Genomic DNA, 27715 nt, shown 5'->3' on the forward strand with positions numbered 1-27715 from the left:
GACTCGGCCCTAGAAGGATGAGGCTGCAGGTGGGACCTGAACAAGGCGGAAATCAGGATGCGCCTGTTTGATCTTGGCAAAAAAATACTGTCCTGGTTACATAAATTTTCCATTTTTATGTCATCGGATCTTATGTTGCTTTTACACTTGGAAAGTTCTCTCCCATTCAAATGCCAGGTAAATATTCATCTGTAGTTTCTTTTAATTTGTAAAGATTCTTTTCCTTTTTTAAAAAAGCCTTTCGGTCCATATGGGATGTATTTGAGGAAATGTAAATTGAAAATCTAAGTGGTTTTATATTTTAACAAATAACGTTCTCACGACCTTTAACATAGTCTCTTCTTTGGTTTCCATGCGCTACAGTTTTCTGGTATTTCTTCTGTGCTTCTAAATGTGGACAGGAATGTCCGTCATTTTCCCTTTTCTTTTCACCACCGCCCCGCCCCTGTTTCCTCACCATCACAAAGACTTTCAACGTCAGCTATCTCCAGCAGGTAGGGACTGGAAAAGGTTCAAAAGGTGGGAGGCTGTTCCAACCCGTCCTTCAGAGATCTCCACCAGGATCCTGCCCCAGTCCTCTCCCTTCCTACATTCTCTTATTTTGACCCCAATCCCCAACCTGCTCCTGCCCCTCCCCTCCCCCGCCACCTTCCTCTTCTCTGAAAAGGCATCTCCAGCCCCTCATCCGCACACTCCAGATGACACCCCCCCACCCCATCACAAAGACACTTCCCAGCCATTCTGGACCCCCCCTTTCTATCTTCTGGCCAGTTTCCAAGTACTTAAGATCCCTCTTACATTCATTTGTATTGTTGGGTTCTTTCGGATCTTGAAAATCTGTGTGTTCCTTAGATCTCATTTGAAAGATACCTCCTTTCTGGAACCTGCACTTTGTGCTCCTTAAAATCAAAGCGATCTCTTATTTATCTAAATTTTTCTAGCACTACGTTCTTTTCTGACAGTGCTGATCCCACTGGACCTTATAGTGTAGATATTTACATATGTCCATTTCTCCTAATGTTGTAAGTGTCTACGGGTAGGATTTCTATGCTACAGAGTAATGAAAAACAAAAGAAGTGATACTTTCCTAACAAAGCCTATATTGAAAAGTAGGAAACCTGTATAATGAGGATTGGATAGAATTATCTTAGAGAATTAATAAAAGTAGGAATAATTTAGATAAAGTTTAGGACCGTCATTTGGACCACGGCATGCATTCTCTCCCTCACTCCCTCTTTCCTCTCTTTCTCTTCTCTGTGCACAAACTGAAGGACAGAAGCTACATGGCAAGCTTTTGTCTAATCCGCATGGTCAGGCCACTCCCTCACACATCACAGTTCCTGAATGTGTAGCCGTTAGAAGAATAGGCGGCTGGATGGATGAAAGCAATGGTCGTCTAACAAATACTAAGACATTTATTGATACAGGATTGTAAAATACACAGTAGTAAGTGTCCCCCTCCTAGAACATTCTCCGCTACTGATTTTCCGTGAGGCCGCAGGCTCATCTCCAGCCCTCCCGCAGCAGGCGAAGGTTGAGAGTAGGCCTGTCGGCCTAGGCCCACTTCTTGCCAAATACAAATAAAATAATGGGGGGCAGGGGATCTCACTGGAAGTGTGGACAGCAAAGCGTAAAACAGCTTTCGTCTATAAGGAATCGAATAATTCCACAGAATCAAAACAGCGTGTGAACCGACTCTCCCCCACCCCCACCGCATGCCAGAATGACCAGTGAGTCAACCCGCCCTTCACTGTGACCACTATGGGCATTTAAATTTCCACCCGGCCTCAGTATTAATTATGTGTCACTCATCCAGGCAGAAATCTGGCTGAGGGAATGTTAGAGTATGTGCAGACACCCTCTTTAGTTAAGGGACCGAGCCCTCCCCCCGGGAGTCCCTCCCCACTACCGCTGTAAATGGGTTGCTAATCAGAAAGGCCTCAGGACAAAGGTAAGTGGGATAAATTCCTATTTACTGAATTAATATTACTGGCTCCCCGGGTGCCCTTCTTCTCTTTGGAAACCCTTCTGGCAGTCTGCTCTGGGATTTTTGTCTGGCCCTGCTCTGAGACTGGGGCTTTGGGGCCTATATTAATTTTAGAGCCTTAGTCTGGGGAGATTAGTCTATTCTATGCACTCTAATGTACTGGTGAAATAATTTTCAGGAGCAAAAGTGCTTGCTTATCTGATCCATACTCTTCGGTATGAATTCCACCTCACTTCCTATGTTAGGGACGAGTATGATTAATTCATTACCCAAGATTACAGCACTATGCTAAAAGCTACCTGGGGGCATTTCTTTTGGTGTGAAATATTAAAGATTCAACATTTATATCAGTGCACCTAATTCATATTCCTGAGCCTGTGGGCTGAGACAGGAACATAGAAATAGCCCGTCATTTTCTCGATCGGTTTGTTCGAATGTTTAAGGGGATTATTGCTTTTGCAGCCTCTTTGATAAGAACAAGGAGAACTCTGTCTTCGAAGACTAAAATGCAAAAACTAAAAGCCATAGTGTCTTTTATTTCTTAAAAAGGTTGTAGATCAGGTTTTGACCATGGTGGACCTCGGGTATACCTGTTCGGGTATAATACTAATAAAAGCTTTCTTGACATAGAGAATAAGTAATGCCATGTGATCACTAATAAATAGGAACTAGAATACGGAATCCCTTAGGGAGTCAGTAAGAAAACACTCAAATGGTGTTTCCGTTTCAGAGCAGGAAACAGAAGTTTGGGTAATGCAACCCAAATTTCCAAATTTCTCTGAGGTGGCCTTGGAAATGTATTTCAATGCTTAGATTTAGGTCAGAATGTAACCGAAATTTGCCACCCCTTCAAGTAAAATAACAATATGAAATCATGATGTTGTGCTATGAGAAATGAACTTAGAATGTGGAAAACGTGCACCGTTTCCTGCCCGTGCCCCTGTGCCCCCATGTGTGGTAGAGAAGGCTGATGGTCAAAACTAAAGAAGTAAATGCACACGTAAATACACAAACAAATGCATACGTGCCTATATACATATATGCACGCTTACCTAAGATAAGTGCAGCCGATAGTCTTGCTCCCACCTTTTGGTGGGGAGGCAGGGATCTAACTAGGTATTCAGTTAGATGGTATTTCCTTTTCTTTTTTAAAATTATAAAATGTACATTTAGAAGAATTTGTAAAGTATTTTGTCCAATTACAAGGGCAATTTTAGAGCTAACACCTGCATGACTGCCACCTTTCAAAAGACAGAACCAGGCCAGTCCCGTCTGTGTGCACCTCCCCAGTTACCCAGAGTGCTCTGCATGAGAAATAGTTCCTAGAAGGTCCAGTGGGAGGGTGACTTAAACCTGCTCTTTCACATCACGTTCCCACTAAACGCCCTTGGTGAGCTGGAGATCGTGTGTGACATAGCACTGAGTAAAAAAGAAAATAGCATAGTCTTCCTTGAATGGCAAAAATTCAAAGATTTATTGAAAATTAACCTTATTAGGAATAGTTCTTGGGAGCAAATCTTTGTGAGACCACAAGAAAACCTATGTATGTTACACATATAGGAGTGTGTTAAAGGAATTCACATGGAGTTAATGTTTGCCCATTCAAAATCTCAGGCAGTTATTGCGTACCAACTGAAGGCAAAACAGCATGCTAGAAGCTCTATCTAGATTGTGTAAAAATGGTTAAAATAACCACTATACACACCAAAAGTTTCTGTGGCCAAAGACATTAACATTTTTTGTTTAAGAAGAAATTTTCATTTCTGAAAGAAGTATATAGTATAAAATAGTCTTTCAACTTTTTAAACTAGTGATGGCCTTTTTAAGGAGAGTAATCAAATACACTGATGTTTTATGGGCACACTTAGGGAAATTCTATTCAAGGCTATCAGTATATATTATCAGTCAAGTGTTTATAGATCCCCAAATCCAATTGGAAGTTATCTAGGACATAAAACTCGGAAAAGATTTTTCTAAAGTATGAAGATCTTTTGAACCATTGAAAGCAATCTAAAATGTGATTGGGTCACTGCTCCACTGTAAGAACTTGCCTCCTCTAATGCAATTTGGTGCCTCTGCAGCATCCTTGGGTGAAAATGGCCCTGGCCTGCTAGCCTAAGGTTGAGATGACCTTGCACAAGATAACTCACCTTTTGGGGCCCCAGTTTTCTCATAGGTAAAATAAATGTCTCAGATGATATTATTGTAAATTGCCTAAATCAGTGTCTTAATCTATTTTTGTGTTAAAATGCCTCAAACTGCCTTTGACCTGAAAGTAAATGATCAACTGAAAGAAATCTCGGAGTAAACCTATAATGTTTTAATGTTGTGACTTATTTCATTTTGTCCTACTGATTGTTTAATCAGATATAAGCACCTTTTCCTAACCTCAGAGAAATCAGCACCTCGTGGAATATTTTGGAAGCCACTGTGTAGTTTTGCTGGTCATTCCTGAAAAGTTCAGGAGACAAACTGGAACCAAATCTGAGCATGGTACAGCAACGCTCGTTGTGTTTGTTTACCAGATTGTTCTTCGCTGTGCATGAATAAGTAGCTAAGAGTTATCAGACCCTCCGAGTAATCTGTCAAAATAACGTGCGTTCTTCTAGTTCAGTGTTAACTCCCATTATATTTTATTAATAGATTATGAACTTAGTATAAATAGCTCAGGGAAAACCATTCAGTTAGATTTGTTTGTCTTCTCACATTTTAATAGGGCAAGAAAAAGTGGATATTATTTAATCAATTACAAATCATGAACTCCAAGAAAAAATATTCTAAATCTAAGACAGTAGTAGCATTTTATGGAGAATATATCTGGAAAATAAGAAAATGCAAATGAAAAGTATTTCTTTGACTTCCTTCTCTAGTTAGAGTGAAGGAAATAAAAACACCGTGTTCATCTGCTCTAAGTTGTTAGAACACTTCTAGACATCCTGGCCTTTCAAAACCCCCTGTCCTGTCTTCACTGGAAGAAGAGTGAGTGAGAAATGCAATTCTGCAATGAACTGAAATTATTGGTTACTTGTTTTCTATCTGGAGGACTGTGGCCTGGGCATGATGTGGTTTGGGGACAAGAAACTACCCAATAAATTAGTAATAAAGGTCTGCTTTTATGCTGAGTCATGACTTTGGGGAATAAGGAAAAGATCAAAATGCATTTCACAGTTGAACACAAGCAAAACAGATTACTTTGGGGTGGTTGGTGGCTGTGCAAACATTGATGCTATATTTTTTTAAAGAAAAGAACAAATGAGCAATCGTTTTCCAAGAGTAGATATTTGCAAGTGTAAGTGCATTCTTCTTTGCTTAGGAGCACAGAGCATCTGGCATTAATACTCTTTGCTTCTTTGGATAAAGATCACTAGAGTATACTATTAAGAGAGAAATATTAGAGAAACTACATGAATAGTGATCTGAAATGAATTAAGAAAGTATGTTGTGTTTACAGAGCTTTCAGCAGGAGGGTTTTCAATACTTCAACAACAGGATTTGCTGTGAAAGGAGAAATGAACACTTATTAGTCAGGTTTCTTCAGAGAAACAGAACCAGTAGACCACATATGGAGATTTATTATGAGGAATTGGCTTGTGTGATTATAATGCTGAGAAGTCCCACTATGTGCCACCTGCATGGTGGAGACCCAGGAAGCTGGTGGTGTAATTCAGCTCAGTCAAAGGCCTGAAAACCAGAGGAACCAATGGTGTATAAATTCCAGTCCAAGAGCAGGAAAAAGGGATTGAGATGTTCCAGCTCAACATGGCAGGGGAGAAAAGGAGGTTGGGGTGAATGTCTCCTTCCTCTGCCTTTTGTTCCATTTAGGCTCTTACCAGGTTGGACAGCATCTGCTTTGGGAGGACAATCTACTTTACTGAGTCCGCTGATTGAAATGTTCATCTCATTGTGAGACACCCTTCCAGACACACCTGGAAACAATGTTTAGTTCAGGCACCCAGTGGCCAGTCAAGTTGACACAGGAAATTAAGCATCACAAACTCTAAGCAGTGAAGTGCATATTCCAGTGAGAGTATAAACCAAAGAATGTGTGTAATAGAATTTGGTCTTTTCTAATTCTTCTTTGCTTTGCTGCCGGTTCTCTGAAATGGCATTAACAGGAACACCAGTACTTTCAGTTCTAGAGTTTTGGCTACATGTCTCTTGCTTGTGATTTTTTTTCTCTACAGGAAAGAAATTATGTCTGTTTCTCCACAGGAAGGTAATTATGGATTGAGGCACCATATCATGCAAATAATTCCTAAAGTTGCCCAGGTCATACCTCTAAGAGATGGGGTGTACTGATGAACGGGTCACATTGAGGATAATGGTATCAGCTGGCAATGGCTATCAGCATAAGAAGCTGTCAGCTTAACTACTTGGTTTGCTTGTCATCATCATCTCCTCACAGAATAATAACATGCATCTACCTTTTTAATTATTTTGTAGAGTAGGTTCTATGTTGAAGCTACAATATAGAAGGCTGGAGTTCAAATCTGGGATCTTTGAAAATAGGTCACTGAGTTCTTAGAATAGTTCTTAGAGAAAAGACCTAGAGCTTCCTTTCGGAGCTGGCGGGCGGGGGCGGGAGCAGGGTGGCTGGCTGCTTGTGTTATCACCCTGCTCCATCCTACCGATAGACTCGGCCGAGACCAGACAGAGTAAATTTAGTCCTAGGTGTTTTACAAGATTCTGTGGACTTTTGTTCTACAACAAATTTGAGTTCCAATATTGCACATCATTTTTTATCATTGACTACAAAAGGAAAAAACATTCCGTTTTCTGGTGGCAGGTTTGTTTTGCTATATCTGCAGCTGAATATAAATGTAAGAAAAATATTCTTTGAGATTTAGTTCAGGATTGAAGAAAATTTAATTGCCAGCCTTCATGAGAAAGAAGAAACCATTTCAGAGAGTGAAAGTTTTACATCCCTTTTGGAAATAGAGAATTGTTATTGAAAGTTCATTTCAAATAGACACCTTGTTTATCATGAAAGGCACCTGCTGTAACTCAGAATGAAGCAGACTTTATTGTCTTTTCAGTCATCTGGTAATCAACAAAACAGGCATCCTGAATATCTGAGTGTAGTTTTTAAAAGTGTATCTATCAATCTCTATTTCTTCCCATTCATCTCCATGATAAAAGTTGAGTAACTCAAGTTAAAAAAAAATTAGCCCCTAGATAACAAAATTATACTTGAAAGTAGATTATTAAAAAATTATACATTTTTAAACAGTATAAGTTGCAGAACCAATTTTTAAATTTTTATAGAAGGAAAGAATTATCTATAATTACCTGTCTCTAAAATAATCACCACTCAGTTTAATCTTTTCTTCATTATCTTTTATTGTTTTGATAGATATAGTCAAAGTATATATCTATCATCTATTGTCTTTGTATTTTCCATTAACACTATAAATTAACTTGTTCTGTGCTGCAACGTAATATTTATAACCATCTGTGTAGTGGCTGCACTGAGTAGATTAATAAATTAATCATTTGTTTGCAATTGATCTTACAAGTAGACATGACCAAACCTCATAAAGTGCATACTTAAACCACGATCAGTCATCACGGGAAAATGTACTGGATTCAGTAAATAACAAAAGGAATATCCTGCAGCTGAACTACCACAAGAACTGTCCCCCTGTCAGTGATTTGGCACAAGCGAGCACCTTGCTTCCACTCCCCTGGCACCTGTTACTCTTGTTGGACTGATCTGCGTTGCAGTTTCCTCTGTCAGGCTCTGTTCTCAGCTGAGGAGTGAAGAGGGGAGCTTCCCCTATCTCAGCACATCTTCACAGTTCATTTTTGTCTCTCCTCCCTTTCTGAAACTCCACTATGGCACCCTATCTCCCCAGCCCATCGTTCTTTACACTGGAACAACATAAGTGGTTATTGTCTAAAAAATGTATTTTTTGATGTGCAAAAAATGTGAAGGTGGACTTGGCAGTGGTGTTTCTGCCATGCATATGCATTACTCTTGTGGAAAATGAAGAGTGAAGTCTATATCGACACGGTAGCTGGGCGCTCTTTCCAGGGGCGTGCTGCTGGCCCAAGGACCTAAACTTCCGTGCTGGGCAGAGGAAGGCAACAGATGGTTAGTCCTTCCTGTGAGTTAAGAGCTTTGTGGCGTAAACTTTCTCAAATTTCTTGCAGAAGAACAGGTCCTGTGGCTAACAAGTTTGGGAGCCACCACATACTAGGGCCACATCATGGAGATTCAAGTTATAGGGTGTCCTGGGGGATCAAAGGGCCCTCTTGTGGGGTTTAACCCAGGACTTACCAGATTTATCTTCCTCCAGAATCCTATTTTCATGTTAAAACCTATTATTTAATTTATTGTGGACCTAATGTACCCAAAACCTACAACAAAGCTTGGAAATATAGTGCAATGCCATTATTTGAGTATATATATATATATATATATATATATATATATATACACATACATATATATATATAATTTTTTAAAGATTTTATTTTTAGAGAGAGGGGAAAGGAGGAAAGAGAAGCACATCAGTGTGTGGCTGCCTCTACTGCACCCCCTACTGGGGACCTGCCCTGCAACCCAGGCATGCTCCCTGACTGGGAATCAAACCAGCCACACCCTTTGGTTCACAGGCCGGTGCTCAATCCACTGAGCCACACCAGCCCAAGCAATTGATATATTTTTAATAACACATTTGTCTTTATTCTTTTTTTATATTGCACAATATTAAACACCTACTATCTACGAGGCCCTGGGTTTCACTTGATCTTCTACAACCTCAACCATGATCTACTCTTCTGGGAAGCACTAGTAGTAAGAAAAACATTGTCACGAGCCTGCAGGCACCTTCGCCCATGTGATGGATCACTGGAAAAGACCTAGCAGCAAAGCCTACCAAGTATTGGCAGTGCCCCAGGGAATGAGGCTAAAAAAGGAGTCCTCCCCACTCACCTTCAGGGACTCTTGCCTGGCAGGGCCCAGAATTTTCCTCTCTTTGGGAGAGTTTTAGATTGCCAATCACGAAAGAAAGATTTCCTCTCCTTCCATCCATCCCCAAGTGAAGCACCAGCTGCTATCAGACCTAACATTCCTTTCAGCACAGGGATTAAAGGGCATGTGGCAAGGGGACCTATTTCAAAGAGCTGGTAGAAGATGATCAATGATCGAGGAAATCAGAGTTGAAGAAGGAACATCAGTGCCTTGAGATGTTCCCCAGAGCTCTGACCCCATGACGGTTTTAACTAAATGGCTACTTAGTTTATTGGATTTACCCACAGCACATATTCAAATGAAATGGATGGAGGGAAGAACCTCCTCGCTATGTGACAGAAAAATGACGGAAAGCTTTCGAAGGTCAGGGAACGTGGTACAATCACTTTAAATGAGTGGGAAAATGAGATTCTTCTCAGGACCTTGTAGACTGATGGTACTATCAATTGTAAAATGGGGAGAGTGCTTGAGAATGCATCCGTTTCATACTAAGTGACTATGTACTGAATTGTAATAGCTTTGGGCATCTATTTAAGAACTTAACAAATGAATCCCATGAAATGTTAATATCATTAATACCAGAGGAATTATTTATTTATTGCCTATCATCACATATTGTAAAACAGGGCTTCAAAATCTTTGGCAAAAACAAATAAAATATCTTATATCAGTGATTCTCTTGAACATAAGAACAATCTGGCAATACTCAGCTGAAAGGAAGAAGTAACTAATTTTACATCTAATTTAACTAATTTTACATCTTCAAATTCTTTCTGTTCAATTGTCAACCAATCTCATCATCTTTAAATAACCCCATATAGTAGGAAATAGTATTTTTCCTGCATAGACAAGTAGGGGCTTTTTTCTCCTGATGTGATTTTTTAAAATGGGAGATTGTTCAGGTTCAAATTATGCATTTTACTATGAGATGAAAACGTCTACTCATACATAATAGCAATGAACTAAATTCCTAAATAATTAGATAAAGTGGCACTTGCGGCATTTAGAAATGAAATGTTAGGTAGCCTTAAATGGAAGAATGTAATAACGTCTGAGGGGTATGTACATGTGTGTGTGTGCATGAATGGGTATGAAGACACTTCCTTTTCTATAGTGTATGTGGGTCTCAGTATACATGTATAAACATGAAGCTAGTTTTCTAGGGCTTCATCAACAACATACCACGCGCTAGGTGACTTAAATAACCAAAATTTATTTTGTCACAGTTCTGGAGGCTAGAAACTGGAGACGGAGGTGTTGGCAGGTGAGGTTTCGTCTGAGACCCCACTGTTCTGCGTGAGCGGATGGCCACCTTCTCCCTGTGTCCTCACATGGTCTTTCCTCTGGGGCTCAAATTTCTCCCATCTCTTTTTGTGTCCAAGTTTTCTCTTAAAGAAACACCAGCCAGCTTGGATTAGGGCTCCCCTCGAGAGCCTCATCCTAACTTAACTACATCTTACAGTCCTATCTCCAGACATCGTCGAATTCTGAGGCACTGGGGGAGTTAAAGTTTCAGTATACGAATGGGGGGCACAATTTAGCCATTAGTACATAGTATACATAGAAATGCATAATTGGCAGGAGAAAGTTATATTTCCTGTCACCACGGTTGATATTTTTCCTGAACTCTGTGTGTGCACCTTCATTCACACTGCTCAAGTGAGATGCCCGTGAAAAAAAATAATAAATCATTTTCCCTAAAATTGAATGACCACCACTAGTCTACAAGAAAACCTACTATTGAGTGTAGACTCAATAGTAGATTAAAACTACTATTTCAGGGAACCTTTTGTATCTTTTCTTATTAAAATAATTGTATAAATATCTAGCCACCCAAACACAATAATGGAGAAAAAGGAAAACCTAAGTATATTTTCAAAGAAATGTTACCTTAATATGGAGAAGATAAGAAGAAATTCTAGAAAGCATACCACTTCACCTTTGGAATAAGTATTTTAGAGTTTACTTCTCTGATGGATCCTTTTTAAGAGATTAACATATTACATAGAAATCTTACTAATTTTCATATGCCAAAAAATTTATGTACATTTCTTTTTTTATTGTTGTTCAAGTTCAGTTGTGTATTCCTTGATAGCTCTATACGCAGTTTTGACCTTAGATTTGTTTAGCCACGATGCACTCATGCGGGTCTGGAGTTGACAAATCCTGAGATTCCAGGTCATGAATTCTGAAGCCCTGCAGTGAGAGAGACCTGGCAAGCGAGGGATGCTGAGCAGTTGGAGCTTGGGGCGAATCTCCCGCCTTTGTTCACCAAGGACAGTCCCACTCATCTGTCGTACATGTTGAAGGTCCATGCCCAGTTTCTTGGAAAATCAGTTTATGCTGTTTGAAATGTTAAAGAAAACCCTAGCATGGTAGTGTGCTCCCATTGTACGGTCAGGAAACCAAAGCCCAGACAGGTTAAGTGACCTGCCCAAGGTCACACAGCTTTGGTCTTTCAGATTCCCAGATCAATCTCCTGAGTACAGTAAGTCCTCACTTAACATTATCAACAAGTTAAGTGACGCAACATATAATGAAGCCGGTATTATCCTAGCCTGATGGACATAAATAAGAGCTAAGTTCCTACAACTCATCAAAATAACAAGATGGCACTGAACTAAAATGACATGATTCGGGGACCCGCTGTACACGATGTTACTCAAATACTATTTGATGAATGTTTGTGCCCCCATGCAAACTAGACTTCACTGTGGTTTTTCTTGACAGGTAAAGGTCAAGGCTGAGATTCTAATTCTGCCATCGTCATATGGGGGACTGACAGAAAGCCGGGGTAGGGTTGGGTCTGCTGACCTGTCGTCCCTGGGTGACACTATCTTTTTATTTTTCAATCAATATTATTTTAAGTGTTTTTATTAACTCCATATTATTCACAATTGAAGTTTTGTTTCTTGTCATTTGGAAGTTTTTAAAATACATTTAGGCTGAACTCAGCTTCAAGAAACCGCTCCAAAGGCAATTCATTCTATAGCTCTCTGGAGCACATGCCTGTTTGGTTTCGCATTTTTTAAAGACTTGTACTGCTCTCTTCTCTGGTTCTGGAAAACTGATACTTCTGATACTGTGTGCAGGTAGGGTAAATGACACCTACAAAATGAACCAATTTGAGCAAATGTATTTCCATAAAAATAGCACCACTTATGACCCCGGAAAGTAACTACATATTTTAGGGTAATGTCTGTTTTAACTAAATGTTCCTAGAAAGTCAAGAGAGATGAACTTTAGGTTCAGTTCTGCGGCCATGCTCTGCTTTGCCCCTTCTTTCCTCTTGGGGTCCCCCCTTTTCCTGGGCCGTGGGTGGAAAACAGGACAGGAAAACGAGGACGATGTTCGCCATGTCACAAAGGGGGTTCTCCGGAGCCTCGTGTTGTAACACTGAACTCAGAAGGTCTACCTTCTTTTCTGTCCTAGACAACTTGAAAAGTCTTCCCACTATATAATCAGGGCGTTTTATTGAAGGCATTTACTCATTTAACAAATATTTTTGAGATCTCCTCTTTGCTAGGCATTTGTCCCATGAATGGAAACTCTGCTCCATTTATCAGTAACAATTAGAAACGGAAATATCTCAAGCAATGAAAAAGAAATTGACTTTGCTAAAAAGTGTTCCCTAGATGCAACAAGACTGGCAAAATTTGGAGGACCGTTAAAGCTTGTCATGCGTTCATGGGATCCGTCGCATAACACACCACTTACTGAATTGTGATGCTTCCAACTTTTTGCATGTTTGCAAACCTCCTAAATGAAACAATTAAAAGCTGGTGAAAGCTGGGTAGGTCCATGACCAGAACGCAAAAGTAGCAATGAGACACAGGAGGAAAGAATCCTATCAGAATAAGAAAGAGGGAGAAATAAATAAAAGTTAGAGCTCCAACCGACATACGAGGACACTTGCTGGGATTTTCCAGCTCCTGTGGGAGGCGAAGCTTGTGGCCTGAAGCAGAGCCAGGCCGATGTTGTGACTCTAGGGTCTTTTCTAGTGCTAAGTGCTCATTTCTAGTGCTTATTGATGGGTAAGATAATGGCTCTGCAATTTATATTTTATTCTCTTCAAAGTATGTCAGATTTCTTCCCTTGGGCCTTTTTTAATCTCCTAAAGATCAAAGGATCTGTTTTGCTCATGATTTCAACCCTAATGATTAGGTTAATAAGTGGCACATGCTAGACACTTAAAAATAATTATTAAATAAGTGTTTTTAATGTCCCTATTTCAAGATGTTTTTCTAGATTTTTTTCTGGAAAGGAGCCTGAACCAGTGGCTCCTCCAACACCTGTATGGATGGTTCTGGAAACCTACACAGGTAGGGCAGGTTTGCGGGCAGCCACAGAGAATATGCCCCAACAACTCTTGGATTACGGCATTCTGGCCTCTAACTATAAATTAATCTTGTTCTCATTTTCCCCCCTTTCTGGTATCTTGGACTGATGACATTACAACACTGATCACAGTGCCTGCGTGTTTGCTTCCTGACAGCAAGCCAGAGGTTTTCTCTCTGCAAATTTGGCAACGCTGGCCCCTTTACACTGGGTCTGAGAGCACATCCGGTGGTTGGCACCCTTACTGGATGAGTTTATTACTGCTGGGCAGGGAGCCTTCTAGAATATTCTAAAATGGAACTTGAACTAAATGATGTTTCTATGATTATTTAAGAGACTCTTACAAGTCGGTCCATAAGATTTATGGACTACGGACTCTTCCCCTCTCTGGCTGCGCACGAAGAAATGAGAGAAACCGCCCTTGTCCCCGTAGGGCTGGCCATCTAGTTTGGAATTTTAAGCCTGTCTAGTGTGAGTCAAAATGACGCCTGCTCCTTGGGTCCTATTTTCTTGTGTTAATTCAAACTGTGATGAAAATAGGTTTATAACTGGTTTATGGCCTCCTTTATAGAATTTTCAGTGTAGCTCAAAGCCTGGGAATAGCAATTTAATTAGAGATTTACAACCATGCATTTCATAGTGATAAATGTCTTGTGAGTATTTAGACTATTAGCGAAGGTGAAGTATTTTTGGCTTTCTCTTAACTTAGTTAAGATTCTCTTTTCCCAGAATTTGTTTCAAACTCCTGTTCCCCATGAAAATAGTGTCCGTGGTGCTTATTTTGAGGCTTGTTCTAACACCCCCCCCACTGGAAAAAACACCCACCATGTCAAAAAAAGTTCACTGTTATATTTCTTCCCTAGAAAGCTTTAGCAGTAGAAAACTTTAAAGAGAAATGCTTTCTTGACTCTTAAGGGTTTCATTGATATGTAACTGATTGTGTGTGTGTGTACATAACACACACATATGCACTTACATACACATATACAACTATGTGAATTTTATTTGAGAAAGACACCTAAAAATATCCACCCATAATGGGGTTGTTCAGGGAAGTTCTTTGTTTGTTTATTTGTTTGTCTTTAAGATTTTAAAAATTCATTTATCGTTAGAGGGAAAGGGAAGGAGAGAGGGAGAGAAATATCAATGTGTGGTTGCCTCTCCTGCATCCCCTGTTGGGAGCTGGCCTGCAACCCAGGCATGGGCCTTGACTGGGAATCGAACTGCAGGTGTTTGGTTCGCAGGCCCGCACTCAATCCACTGAGCTATACCAGCCAGGGTGGGGTTGTTTGGTTTTAATATGTTTCTTTTACATAAGTTTATACTATTCTAGGGAGTGTTTTGGCATATGTTATCCCAACTGGTTAATTAAAAGCATCTCTGACCACTGGGTAATATTGCAGCAGGATGGGTACCAGCCACAAACCAGTTAGGCCTTGCAGCAGAGCAATAAGAACTAGGTCACAGATTTAGTAACAAGGTCTGCGCCTCTGGCTTTGGCTCTACCCCAGAGATACTCCACCCACAGAAACTGCGGCCACCCCAGATGTACTTAGTTTATACACACAGAGGCACACACACACCATATCTGGAGTCCCCGCGTGACCCTCACACATGCTCAGACATAGACCGAATTAGTCCCCTCTGCCTTCTTCCTCTCTGTCGGCCACTCAGGCCCTAGTGCCCGGAAGGTGTAGCTGAGCTGTTCTTAGGCCTGGGAAGCCCGCTCAGCCGCTGCTGGGCTCCTGGGTGCTGCCTCCCGGGCTCTCCAGGCACCGCCTTCCGAGGAGCAGAAGGTCCTGTCCTACCCACTCAACTACATGCTGCCCAAACCAAGTTCAACCACCATCTCAAAACACTGTCTTCCATCACCCCCACCACCCCCACGCACAAACAAAAAACGAAAACAGGACTCCATTCTACAGTGGAGAGGCTTCAAAGCCCCCATTGTCGTACTAAAGTTTTGTAGAACAACTATTATATTTGCACTTGCTGTTGCATATTTTATCTCCGTCACCTTGGGATTCATTCGTGAAACCTGGGTGAGCTGAGCTTGCCTATTCAATCTGAACTGCATTTTCCCTTTGTTGCAAATATAAATTGGGAGCCCATCAGTCTTGGGAATGCATCCTGCACTTACACCGCCCCATTGTCACCAAGGTCCCTGTGCTGCACGTGAGTGTTCTTGCTCATCCTCTGGGCCCACCGAGGACCCCAGAGAGAAGAGCCCGGGCCTCGCTGTCATGTGGTGGACGACACCCAGCGCTGCCCTATTAACAAGCCCTTCAGCCCAGCCCCAGACCCACTCTGGCTTTATGCACGGCCCAGCCAGGCCGGAACTCTCAGGGACGGGAAATACTGTGTTACATTCACGTGCAGTTCAGACGCAGTGAACCATGGTCTTCTTTCCGCGGGTCCCGCCCACCCCCCACCGCAGGCTTCTCAGTCAAGGGCTACTTGGCACCAACCTGGCTGCCTTCAGTAAGAATTTTTTTTAATTCCAAATTTTCTTTAGGAAAACTCTATCATTAAGTTTTTCAGAATAAAAATTATATTTACTTTATAAAAGAAATATTTACCCAATCATGCAGACAGGGCATTTGCCTTTGAAACACGGAATATAAACATTTTGAAGATTTCACATGCTATTCCCTTAAAGGTTTTAGTTTAGCTGAATTGTGGGAATTTTTTTCTTTTGATGCATCTGGATGTTTTCAACATGGAAAACAGCTCCCTGCAAATCCTGTTTATGAGAAAGTCACTGGCCTGGACACGTTCATGTCCCTTGAGAGGACAACATTTCTTCAGAAGTGGAAAGACTGTTTCAAGGGAAAAAAAAGAATCTGCTGGCCTGAATTGGTTACATTTGTTTTCATATTGTTTCCACTTTAGTATGAAATGCCTGGGTGGAGAACATTTCTGTTTTGTGGGCAACGTCTACAATTATAGCTAAACCAAGTCTCTGAGAAATAATTTTCATGGGTTTTTTTTAACGTGCATTGCACTAGTTTTAAAGCAGAAGCATTTTTAAGAAATGAAACATAGGTTCATATAAAGCCCTCCCATCTCATGAGAAGGAGTCGTTGTCACACAGATAGCCACAAGTTGATCAATTCACTGTACAATGCGTTCAGTATTGTAGATAAAATTAGGACTACTGAAAATTCCTATCAGGTGCAAATCTGCACAATAGGCACCTTGCTGTACGCAGAAGCGCTGTCTCTCGCCCAGGCACTGTTATTGCATATCTCCTTTTCTCAGTGCTAATTCTTGCCCGAGGACCTTCTCTGTCTTCCACAGAAGTGACCATGTGGCTAGCCACACACAGACAGCGTCAGGCACACCTGAGCCCCAGTGTGAATGGAGCACTTGTTCAAATGGAGACCCGGCCACATACATCTCACAGATTATCCCACCACCATTGGCAGCTGGAATATTTGATTACGTGTGGGAGAACTAAGCCAGAAAGAGCATTGGTAATAATTTGTTACTGGCTTTGCTATTTCTCTCCAAATAACAAACATGACAACCTTCTTCTTGTCTGTATCCAAAGAAGTAAAGTGTAGTCTTGACCCTCTTAAGAAGAATGCATTCACAGCATCAACCATTTATGATCATATTGAGGTACTTAGTACCTCAACTGCAATCTTGAATACCAAGGTTTTATGATCCTTCCTTGGTAAATATGATTCATCGTTTACTTTGGGTGAACAGAACAGCTCTTAGTCATTTCTCATCCTACCAAGCTTATTTGTTACCATTTAATAATTACATTCGAACCCTCTCTAGAAGATCATCTTTTCTCTTCTGAAGAAGTGGGTGGAGTTTTTACAATTAAAACAAGATCTGCCCCGGCAGGCAGCACCACCATCTTTGAAGGCTTGGTTGGGTCATTCGTGTCCAGGGGCACAGGAGAGCACTGTTTCCAGGGGTCACGGTGCAAAATGTATCTTGTACCTTCCATTGTGTCTAAGCAGAGGTTAAGTAAGTACCCAGTGTTTGACAGAGCACCATTTGTCATTCCCGTCAGAACTCATAATTCGACAAGGAAAGTAGACAGGATGTTTCTCCTATAGCTCCAATGTCAAGGCCTTTGGGTTTCTACTCATTAGACAAGTCTCCTCACACCACTCTTCTCCCCGTCTGCATGAATAGAGAGGAAAAGTGGATTTAAGACTTAGAATTCCTACGCCAAGATGGGCCATCTAAATTTAAAGCACAGCTTCTATTTTCCTAATAGCTGTAGTAACAAAATAATGAGGAAATGGTTTGTGTGAGCTATTTCCCTGCATAGTATCAGTGTCCCTGAAAGGCAATATACCTCTTCTCCAACCCAGGGAGCTGCTAACTCCTGAAAGTAGCCAAGTTGCTCCTGAAAGTAGCTGGCGTGCATGGAGAGGAGGCCAAAACCCCTCCTTTCCTGCCGACATCGGGTCACCTTCTGCCTTCAGTTCCTCACGTGTCTGAGAACTCTTTTCAGAATGGTTTGCATGCAAAAGGAATAGTTTACCATAAAAACTACATAAGAGCAATACCTTCCCTGGCCCCAAAGCCCAGTATTAACTATTAGATCGAGTAGTGTTGGCCTATGCTCTACTTACTATTTACAGGAAAAAAAAAATCAAAACTTGGTCGACCTTCAGAGTTGGGGAAGAGGACGTAGAGGAAGCTGTGATGAGTTAATTTAATGTTCTGTGACAAACAAGGGGGAAAGATAGAGAGATGCTGATTTTGAGGGAAATGTTAATTATCTAAAGTTTAATTACAGATACCATTATGAGAATAGATAAAAGGCTTGAAATGCAGCCAAAGTATTTCCCTAAGAACATTAAAAAATGATTGTTGTTTACCATTCACAAATCACACAGACACAAAGCTGGGATGGGAAAAGCAGAGTCGGGCTGGAAGTAAGAACCCAACCTGCTCCTTTAAAACCAGTTCAGAAGAGAGGCGACAGCATTGCAGTGAGCTCACGTTTTGGAAGCACGTGAGATTCTCTACCGGCTTCCCCTTGCAAATAAAAATTAACAGATCACAGGCAAACACATTGAAGTAAAATTCTAGGCGATGATACAACCCAAATGAAAATAAATAATTTATGAGGCCTTACAGTGGGAACTGCAAGTAAAATGGAATTCACAGCAATTTATCTCCATGTGAATACAATAGAAGTAAAGGAAGCAAGATTTTTAGGCTCCTATTACTTCATTACTGAATCCAATAATATGAAATTCTACCTTTCCACTCAAACATAATTTTCATTTAATTCAGCAAGGGTAGCTTACATTTATCTAGTCTACTCTTTAAAGATTCTTATTTGTCTTTTTTACAGTTGGTGTCTATTCATGTCCCATTACCTTTAAAGCTGAGTTTCAGAATAATGGAATGAGGCATTTCAGAAGAAGTTTGCTTCTAAGGAGGGTGAGGAAGTGAGTACCTCGCAATTCCTGTTCGCCTAAAGCCAATGAAATGTGCTGTTCCTGGGAAGGATGCAGGCTTGGGTGGCAAGACCTTGGGTGTGCAGCCCAAAGCTCCTGGTTGTAGCAAGCTGGGTCTGGATGGTGGTGAATTAGCTGTTGCAGGAGGTGTATTGGGGATACTTCCAGAAACAGTAGAGTTGCAACCAGAGGTCTTAATACTTGGTACTTTTCTGTGGCCAAGGGATTTGTGTGTGTGAGTGAGGTTATTAAAGGAGAAAGAGAGTGAGAACTGTGGGCAGCTTACTTCTCATGTTTACTAAGAGGTAATTACTGAGAGGTAATCAGAGATGTGGTGGGAATACCTGTTGAATTTGGATGGAAATTTAAGCTTGATAAACATTTATTGAATGAATGAATAAAGATTGGAGGTCTCTATGTACTGACAGCTACTGAGAAGGAATTGCTCTGACCTATTTCTTCATGTAGTTTTTTTCTGTCCCCTCTTTCTTTATTATTATTCCCTTTATTTTTTATTGTTATTCACATAACATAAAGTTAACCACTTTAAACTGAACAATTGAGAGGCGTTTAGCACATTCACAGTGGTTTGCAGGCACAATTTCTATTTAGTTCCCAAACATTTTCATCATCCGGAGATAAAACTCCGGGTACACTAAGCAGTCACTCCCATCCCCTGCTTTCCCCAGCCCCCAGCAACCACCAGTCTGCTCTGGACATTGTGCACAAATGGAACCATGTCAGGTGTGGCCTCAGTGCCTGACTGTTTTAGTTAGTGTGCTATTTCTGAGGTTTATCTACCTTGTAGCATGTATCAGTGCTTCATTCTTTCTTATGACTGAATATTATTCCACCATATGGATATACCACAATTTTTTAATCCATCCATCCCTTGATGGAAATTTGGGTTATTTGTACCTTTTGGCTGCTATAAGTAATAAATAAAACTTTTTTGAGGCTGTTTTATAAGATCAGTGGAGGAATAGATTGCAGAATTAAATAGGGGTAAAAATAAGAAGGCATTTGAACCACTTTTTGTACTGCATAAACAGAGTCTTTAATTCAGAATGTTTTCAGTAATTTTTTGTAAACAGATTGTAGAATTCCTCACATTATTTGACAATCAAAATAGCCCCTACTTGTCTTGGCAAAGTGCCAAATTGGGGAGAAGGAGAGGCAATCTGTGTTTTAGTGACTGTCACCAGAGCCTTAAAACTGAGGATCCAATGAGGACAATCCTGGGACCCACCCTCTTGCTGGGTGTCCTGGTGACCCAGCGCCCTCCTGGCAGCTATCAGAGCAACCACAGAATGGCCTCAACTTTGCTGTTGTTGTCACGAGTGGGGAAGGGCCGCTGGCCCACCCTCTCACAGCCTCCAAATTCTGAGAGGATGCCCTATCCATCCTTGTCCTTATAGCCCCATCTCCTGAGGGACTAAATGGTCCCTGAAGTGGAGGCATTGGAGCCTTCCCAATTCTACACCCCCACCCCCTAAGTCACTGCAGTTTGACTTAGGGGGCGTGTAACCATGACTGCCCTTCACTCTTTAGGCCCATTCTCTCCTGTAGGGCCTTTGGCTTTCCTCACCAAGGACCTTTTCCCCTAAACCTGGGGACTGCCCTTGGCAGGTGGGGCACAGAATGCAGCTGAAGAGTGTACTTGAGTCACCCGATCTGGCTGCATCTCAAGAGCACAGGCACCACCGGGCTCATTCTACCCGTCCATCTGCAAATGACTGTTGAGAATCTCATCTCTCACAGGTCCTCTTTGGTTCTGTGATCAGTCACTCCGTACTCTGATTTTCTTGTCCAATTACGAATTATTGGTTTCTTTTCTTTCCTTTTTTCTGTCTTATTTACTTGAGAGGTTTTCCGGCATATAACAAAGAAACACATTGCGGAAGGCTGGAGTGAATTTTGCTCTTACATCAGAAACTGCAAGGAAAAGAGCCTAAACTAACTGAATTAGTTTTTACTATGGAAACGTGACTATTTGCAAATGTTAAGAAGGAAAAGCAATTTTTTATTATTTCTAAAATCAGACGGCCTTGGTTAAGAAATTGTTGTTTAAGCCTGAGTTAGAGTTACATGGAGAAATGAACTATCAATTTCACACCTTCTGAGTCAGAGTTGTTAAAAGCTCAGCAGATGATCCCAGACACAGCACTTTGGAGGCTCATAACAGAGACAGATAGTATTACTTACCCTGTGAAAATTATTGATCAATCTCCTCTTTAAAAACGGAACAAACCTGCACAGATATATTCAGAGCAGGTAACAAAAGGGAGGCTGTGTTCCTCTCTAATCTGGAAATTGGTTCAGATTATGATATTTGGGCCCTTGTTTTAAATAAGCTCATTGTAGAAACAAACAAAGATGGGCCAGATTGGAAAAGCAAAGCCTGTTTATTCAAAACTTGCTATAGCCAGAGGGCCAGGCACCATCACGGGCGTTCTGACAGACTGGGAGGCAGCCAGAAGGATGGAAAATCTTCATAGTACGAGGGAGGGTGCCAAAAAACAACAACTGGACTTAATCTCCTGGAGGGCAGGCCTCTTGTAGTACAGGCTTCCCCCACCAGGTGAGTGTACTAGAAACCCATCTGTATAGTGTACCAGCTGGCGTTGTTGTGAGAGGCTGTATTCAGCTTAGGTGGAACTTTTTTGAAGATTCTTTAATGCGTTTGCCCATTTCATGATGGGTGATTTACAGGTGCACCTGCTCATGATGCGCTGAGTGTTCAGCAGTTTTTGACCAAAAATGGCATGGCCCCCATTCCCCACTCTCCCTATTTAGCCAATCTCGCTGCAAGTAACCTCTTTTGGTTTCCTCGGATGAAAAAAGTCCTCAAAGGGAAACGTTTTTGCCCTTGTGGAAAAGGTGAAACAAAAAAAATGGCAGAAGCACCAAAAGGCATCAAAGTTGACAAGTTCAAAAATTGTTCTGAGCAGCAGAAAAAAACATCTCAATAGGTGTATTGCATCAGATGGAGAGGACTTTGAAGGTGACTGAAGTTTAAACATGTAGGAGTAAATACACAGTTTTTTATAAATACTTCTGGGTTTTTGGGGATTCCCCCTCCATACATCTAAAACACAACCATCTGGATCATGAATTGTATCTTCCTTTTCAAGAGATGAAAAAAAGTTGCTTTAATTTTTTGCTTGTCTTAATGAAACAAAGACTAGGTGATGAATCACGCAGATCCTATGGCATATGGTTCAAACAGTAGTTTGTATAGAAATAAGGCCTTCAATGTCAAGGTTGGAACTACCAAGCATGTATAATTATTCGATGTTGGAAGTATATGTTAAAAGCCAACTAGAAAACAATAAAGGTTAGACTATTTTCATAGTGAGCTATAGTGTTCGGCAAACTCAGGACTTCAAAATTTTAGAGAAAATAAAAATCATATTTAGAAAATTACTTAGTAATACAGAGATACTTTGTGACATCATAAATAAAATAAAGATTAAAAGGATATAAAGTATTTGTCCAACTTAGAAACAAATACATTTTTCATTTATATATGAATAAGGCTAAGATAATATGTATTAATATGTCAACTAATTGTCTCTGAATGGTAAAATTGTGGCTAACTTTTATTTTATTTTCTATAATTTCCACATTTTTCTCATGTATGATTCTATTATCAGAGATAAATTTTCATGTCACAATGCTTATATTTTAGATTTAGTATACAAATGTAGGGCAAAATATTAATACAGAGGTTAGGAGATGCACCATAGTCTAATACAGAAGTGCTTTCCATTACAATCATTTGGAAACTGCGATCTTTGAAGTTTCTTACCTTGGTAGATATTTAATGAGTTTTTACCCCTATTTCCTCTCTGATCCAAAAAAAGAAATAAAGAAAAACTTTTCTGCTGCTTTACTGAAGATTGTAGTTTGAGAATTAAAAAAAAAAAAAGAAGTGAACACTTCTATTTTTGTTTTGGTTTTTTTTTTTTGGAAAATCAGGTCTTTTGTTAAATTTAATTAAAGTGGCCAAACTTCTGAGTTTTTGTCTAAAATTGCAGCTGATTCTTGTTTGAACAACAGAGACATCTGGGCCACTCTCCTCAAGTGGAAGGTTTGGCGATGTTGTCCGTGTTCATCTCCAAAGCGAGTTGTTTTGTGTCTCACTGGGAGACGGGGGCAGTTGACTTTCCATGTCTCTTTCACCTGCTCTTTAAGACGGAACAATCTTAGATGGATGGGTCGGCCAAGTGCTAGACCGACCTACTCGCTGTGCTGACTGACAGTAGAATCAAAGACAGCAAGAGGCACCGAAACATTTGCAAATGAGAATGACAAAACTGTCCCTTTATTTTAATCATCTTAATTACTTCTATAAAATCACTACATGTGCACCGGTAGAACGTTGGAATTTATTTATTTTTGTCAAAATTGATAATAAGGCAGAGATTATGGTAGGCTACTCTTTAAATTCATAACATTTAACTTATATGAATTATTAATTAAATACAAACATGATGCGATTCTGTTGCCAACATCTGATAATCAAAGTGTGAGGTGGTCCACCTTCCTTCTAATGACCCTCGTTACCACGCACTTGTCTCAAAGTGACAGCTCCTTGCTGGTGGCACCAGATTGCCTATTGTAATTGTCACTGCAGTTAAAAACCAACTGCTTTTATGTTTAACTGTTCCTTTTACATAGTATTCATAGAGCTGACACCGTTTTTGTGTGCATTCTATATCATAAGCATATTTCCCATTGCTAACAGTCCCTTTTTCATTTATTTCTGTGTTTAACAAAGCAATGCGTGTAGATAGTTTGAGCCCATCAGTACTTTAAGCAAAATAAAGAAAAATAAGTGTTCCCTGCCCTCATTCCTCTTCACCGCTCCAACTCCTTCAAGTATTTGCCCCCAGTGAGTACATAACGTAATTAACTGGATACATCTTTATCTTTAATTGCAGGCAGTATTTATTGACTTCCTTTGACCCCATCAGAGCCTTCCTGTCCTCCTGTTACACACGCACTTCTGGGCACCATACTCCTAATGAAGTTTCAGTTACAGTCTTTATTTGTATTGGTGCTACATTAGTACACGGCGGTAACCATGTACGTACTAGTCACAGCGAGCCATGTGCTTACTGTGGTTTCGTTTACACTGTCTTGTTCAGCGTTTTATTTTCCCTTAAGTTAATAATCGTCCTGACCCCATAACTGCTTGTCTCTTTGCTTAGTTTTCTTTGCACTCACCACTAATTGGGTTCCAGTTTTTCCAAATAAGCTATAAATGTTTTTCTCTGACGTTGTCAGACCAGCGGAGAAGAACGTCCACTTTTTGCTCTGGGGGCATTGCTCCTGGCCCGCTTGCTCCTCTGCTCCAATTCGGGAGGTTTGTTCTGGAAGTTACCAGCACCCAGGTTCAGGGAAGGCCAGCTGCTCCTCTCCTGTGTTAGAGCTGGGCCCCGCGTCTACTCCTTCACAGGTTTACTCCTTCACTTGGGAGAGCCCAGCCCCCACTAACGTCGGGAGAAGGGCAACAATGGGGTACATTTCGTGACTCCTTTCTGCCCAGATGGGACACTTTGACTGTCAGCCTTGAGAGTTTGGAACAGTACTGCATCCTAGATGACAGGTGATTTTCTCTAAGAATTATTGAAGTCTTTGCTCTGTTGTTTTAAGCTTTCTAGTGACACTGTTGTTTAAGGCCATTATGATGCCCAGTTCCTTGTGTGCGGCACAGTTTTTTTCTCCTTTCTCTCAAAAGTTTTAGGAAGTTCTCTGTAACATTTAATTTTTTACAACAATATGCCTTAGTGTAAATCTTTGTTATTTATTGTTCTGGGCACATTGTGGGCCCTTTTAATATGTAAATTTCTCTTCTTCATAAATTCTTGGAATTTTTTAATATTATTTATTGGATAAATTTCTCCCCCCTCCTCTACCTGGCTTTTGAAAACTCCTGGTAGTTACACATAGGGTTATAATTAATATATGGTATTCCAGTTTTTTTCATCTCTTTCCATCTTTTTGGCTTTGTTTTACCATCTGAAAGATATACTAAACTTTATCTTCCAACTTTCCTATTGACATTTTTTAAAAACACATTAATACTGGGGGGTGAGCTGGGATGGGAGTAAAACACAGAAAACTGTACTTGAACAATAATTAAATAAATTTTAAAAATTAAAAAAAACACATTAATACTACTTTAGTTGCCTTTTAGATTTCTAAGAACTCCTTCTTGTTCTCTAAATGCCCCCTTTTTGCCTCTTTCTTTTCTTTTCCTTTTTTTTTTTTTTTGGTCCTAATCAATGCTTTCTTCTCCTAACTTCATAAGGATGTTAAGGATAGTCTTTCAGAAATATTTTTTGCTCCCTGAATTAATCTGTTTTGTTGGACATTCACCCTTCATGTTTTGGGGTTTTCTCAACCCCATGATTCTTGTCAGCTCATTGATATCCAAGAGTGAGGAGCTACGGTTCTGACCACAACCTCTTCGTGATATTTTCCATGATCTGTGCAGCTGGTGCCTGTCTGGGGAACCTAGGAAAATACTTTGGCAGATCTCACATGTTGATCAGATTTCTTCCCCCTCCTCTTCTGCTGATTAGAATCACCAAGGCTCTCCGGTTTGGGGGTCATAAGCCTGGATAAGAGCATGCTGAAAAGCAAATGGGGCCCAGCAGAGAAGCTGGAAGAATACACTTTCCCCCAGCTCCCATGTTTGCACCCTATGTCTCCCGCCCACCTGCAGCTGGGCTCATCCTCTCTGGCGAATAAACCAGCTTCTGGGAGTGAAGGGGAGGTGGCTGGTTCCCAAGCACAAGGGGGGGGCCTGGGAGCCCAACTATACGTGCCTCATACAACTAGTTCTGCAGCTTCAGCACCGGCTATCTCTAGCAGGTACCTGTTGCCCTCAGTCCCCGAGGCTTTCTGGGGTTCTGTGGTACAAAGCACGTGGTTTCTTGCTGGCCCTCCGCCGATGGCCTTGACTTGGGGTTTCTTTTCCCTGCTGCCTCTGTTACCACCTGCCATCAGCTGTCCATGTTCACCTGTCTTCACCTATTTGTGTCCATAAACATAAACATCGAGCTACCCTCTCAGCCTTTCTTAGCCCTTGTGTCTGCACAGCATTTTTTATTATCACCTTTATTGCTTTTTTTAGAGACATTTAGACAGGGAGCAAAGAGAAACATGTGTGCTAACCTAGCATGATCACCTAAAAGTTTCTCCCTCTCCTGAGTTTATACCACTTATTTTTTACACCCACATACCCTCGAATTGTGTTCCACGACATAGTTGTGTTCTGGGAGAGGTGAGGGGGTGTTCTAGGGAGCAAAGGGTTCATAGTCAAAAGTGGTGTGTGCCATTCATTTGGCTCTTGTTTCTAGTTTCCTTTGTGACATCTTGAATAGTATGCTGTGATTCTTTAATTTATATTCATGTTATTATGTATCCCCAGATTATTCTAAGACCCCTTGAAATTATATGCTATGCTTCCTTGTATAACATGTTATGTTTATTGCAGTATATATAACATCTATTTAGATATTGATAGCTCCTGATCAGAACATAAGCCCCTTGGGCAAGGACTGTGTCTTACTCATCTCAGTGTCCCCAGCTCTTGGCAGAGTAGCTGGAATATCACAGGGATCATTGAATGCCTGCTGCCGAGTGGGTGGGTGAGCACCTGCTTTGCTATGCATTCCCAGGGAGAGTCAGCCGAAGTCGGCCTGTGCTCCTCCTAAATAACAAGCCGTGTACTACTGGGAGTTCTGCACATAGAATGGGAAGGGGCGGGGGTCGTGATGTGAGAGAAGGACATGTATTCTCCTCCTGTTTCTCCTCACCCCAGGCACACACCTGCCCCGAGAGTCCCTGCCTCCTTGCTACAGCCAGGCCCCTGGAGCCCACTCAGGAGCCGGGTGGGACTCCCACACCGCAGAGGGGAAGGCGTGTCTCTGCTCGTCCTGAGGCAGCCTCAGAATTTATCTTCCCAGGGACACTGGCAGTTTCTTAGACCGGGACCTAAGTACAGTAGAAATGTGCTGGTAATACAATATTCCCAATCAATACAGGTTAAACTGATTTTAAGAGATGGTCTTGGGAACTGATTATTTTTTTTAAATAGCTTCTGTGGAAAAATTTGTTTTGAGTTCCAGACACACAGACTTTTTGGACACTGCTCTCTCATAGGTCAGGGACAGATTATATCGTATTTGAAGTCCATTTGGGGCAGTGAGAACACCAGGAAAACCAAGTTATCAACTGGATAGTACCACTCCTGGGAACAGCGAACCTAACATTGCCAAATAGCCTACAATATGGAAAATCACCCCGGAATAAAAATGAACATACTTCACACAGTTCGTGATATTTGTAGTCTGGCTCGGTGTTGACAAGAAACAATGTCCTGAATCTAATGAAATGATGTTTGATTTCGTCTTAGGCCTCGAGATAAAATCAGTTTAAAGGCAGCCCTTAAAACCCCATGTGCTGTGGACCTGTGAGCTGTGAAGTGAAAAGCATTCAGGCCACACACACACACAGGTCTGTGGCGTAAATCAATTTCTGGGTCCAGAAATGATTTACCGTCACTGGTCCATGTCCCATCTTTACCATGGTCAGAATAACTACTCAACACTTCAGTAAAATCTTTTGGAGTCTTATAAATGAACTGGGGTTAACTTGGTAATGAATGAAAGAGAGGTTAAGGTGCTCTCTGTATTTGGTATTGTTGCTTTTTAAATTTTCTATCATATTGATATGATCATATTAATAGTTAACTCAATGTTTCAAAGCAAAACGGAGAATTTGGGACATGCGGGGTTTTGTAATAAAACAAATGCAGCACCAGGGGGCGCAATGGAGCCATTGCTTTTTAGAGCGGCAAGAACAGGGTTGGTTTTCTAAAAGATTGCACTGACTGCTGCCCCCACCACCCACCTCCACACACACACACACACACACACACACACAGCTGCCATCCTGCTC

The sequence above is a fragment of the Artibeus jamaicensis genome, unplaced genomic scaffold (assembly GCF_021234435.1).
Source record: "Artibeus jamaicensis isolate MK-2021 breed Jamaican fruit bat unplaced genomic scaffold, CSHL_Jam_final contig_3176, whole genome shotgun sequence".
Taxonomy (NCBI): domain Eukaryota; kingdom Metazoa; phylum Chordata; class Mammalia; order Chiroptera; family Phyllostomidae; genus Artibeus; species Artibeus jamaicensis.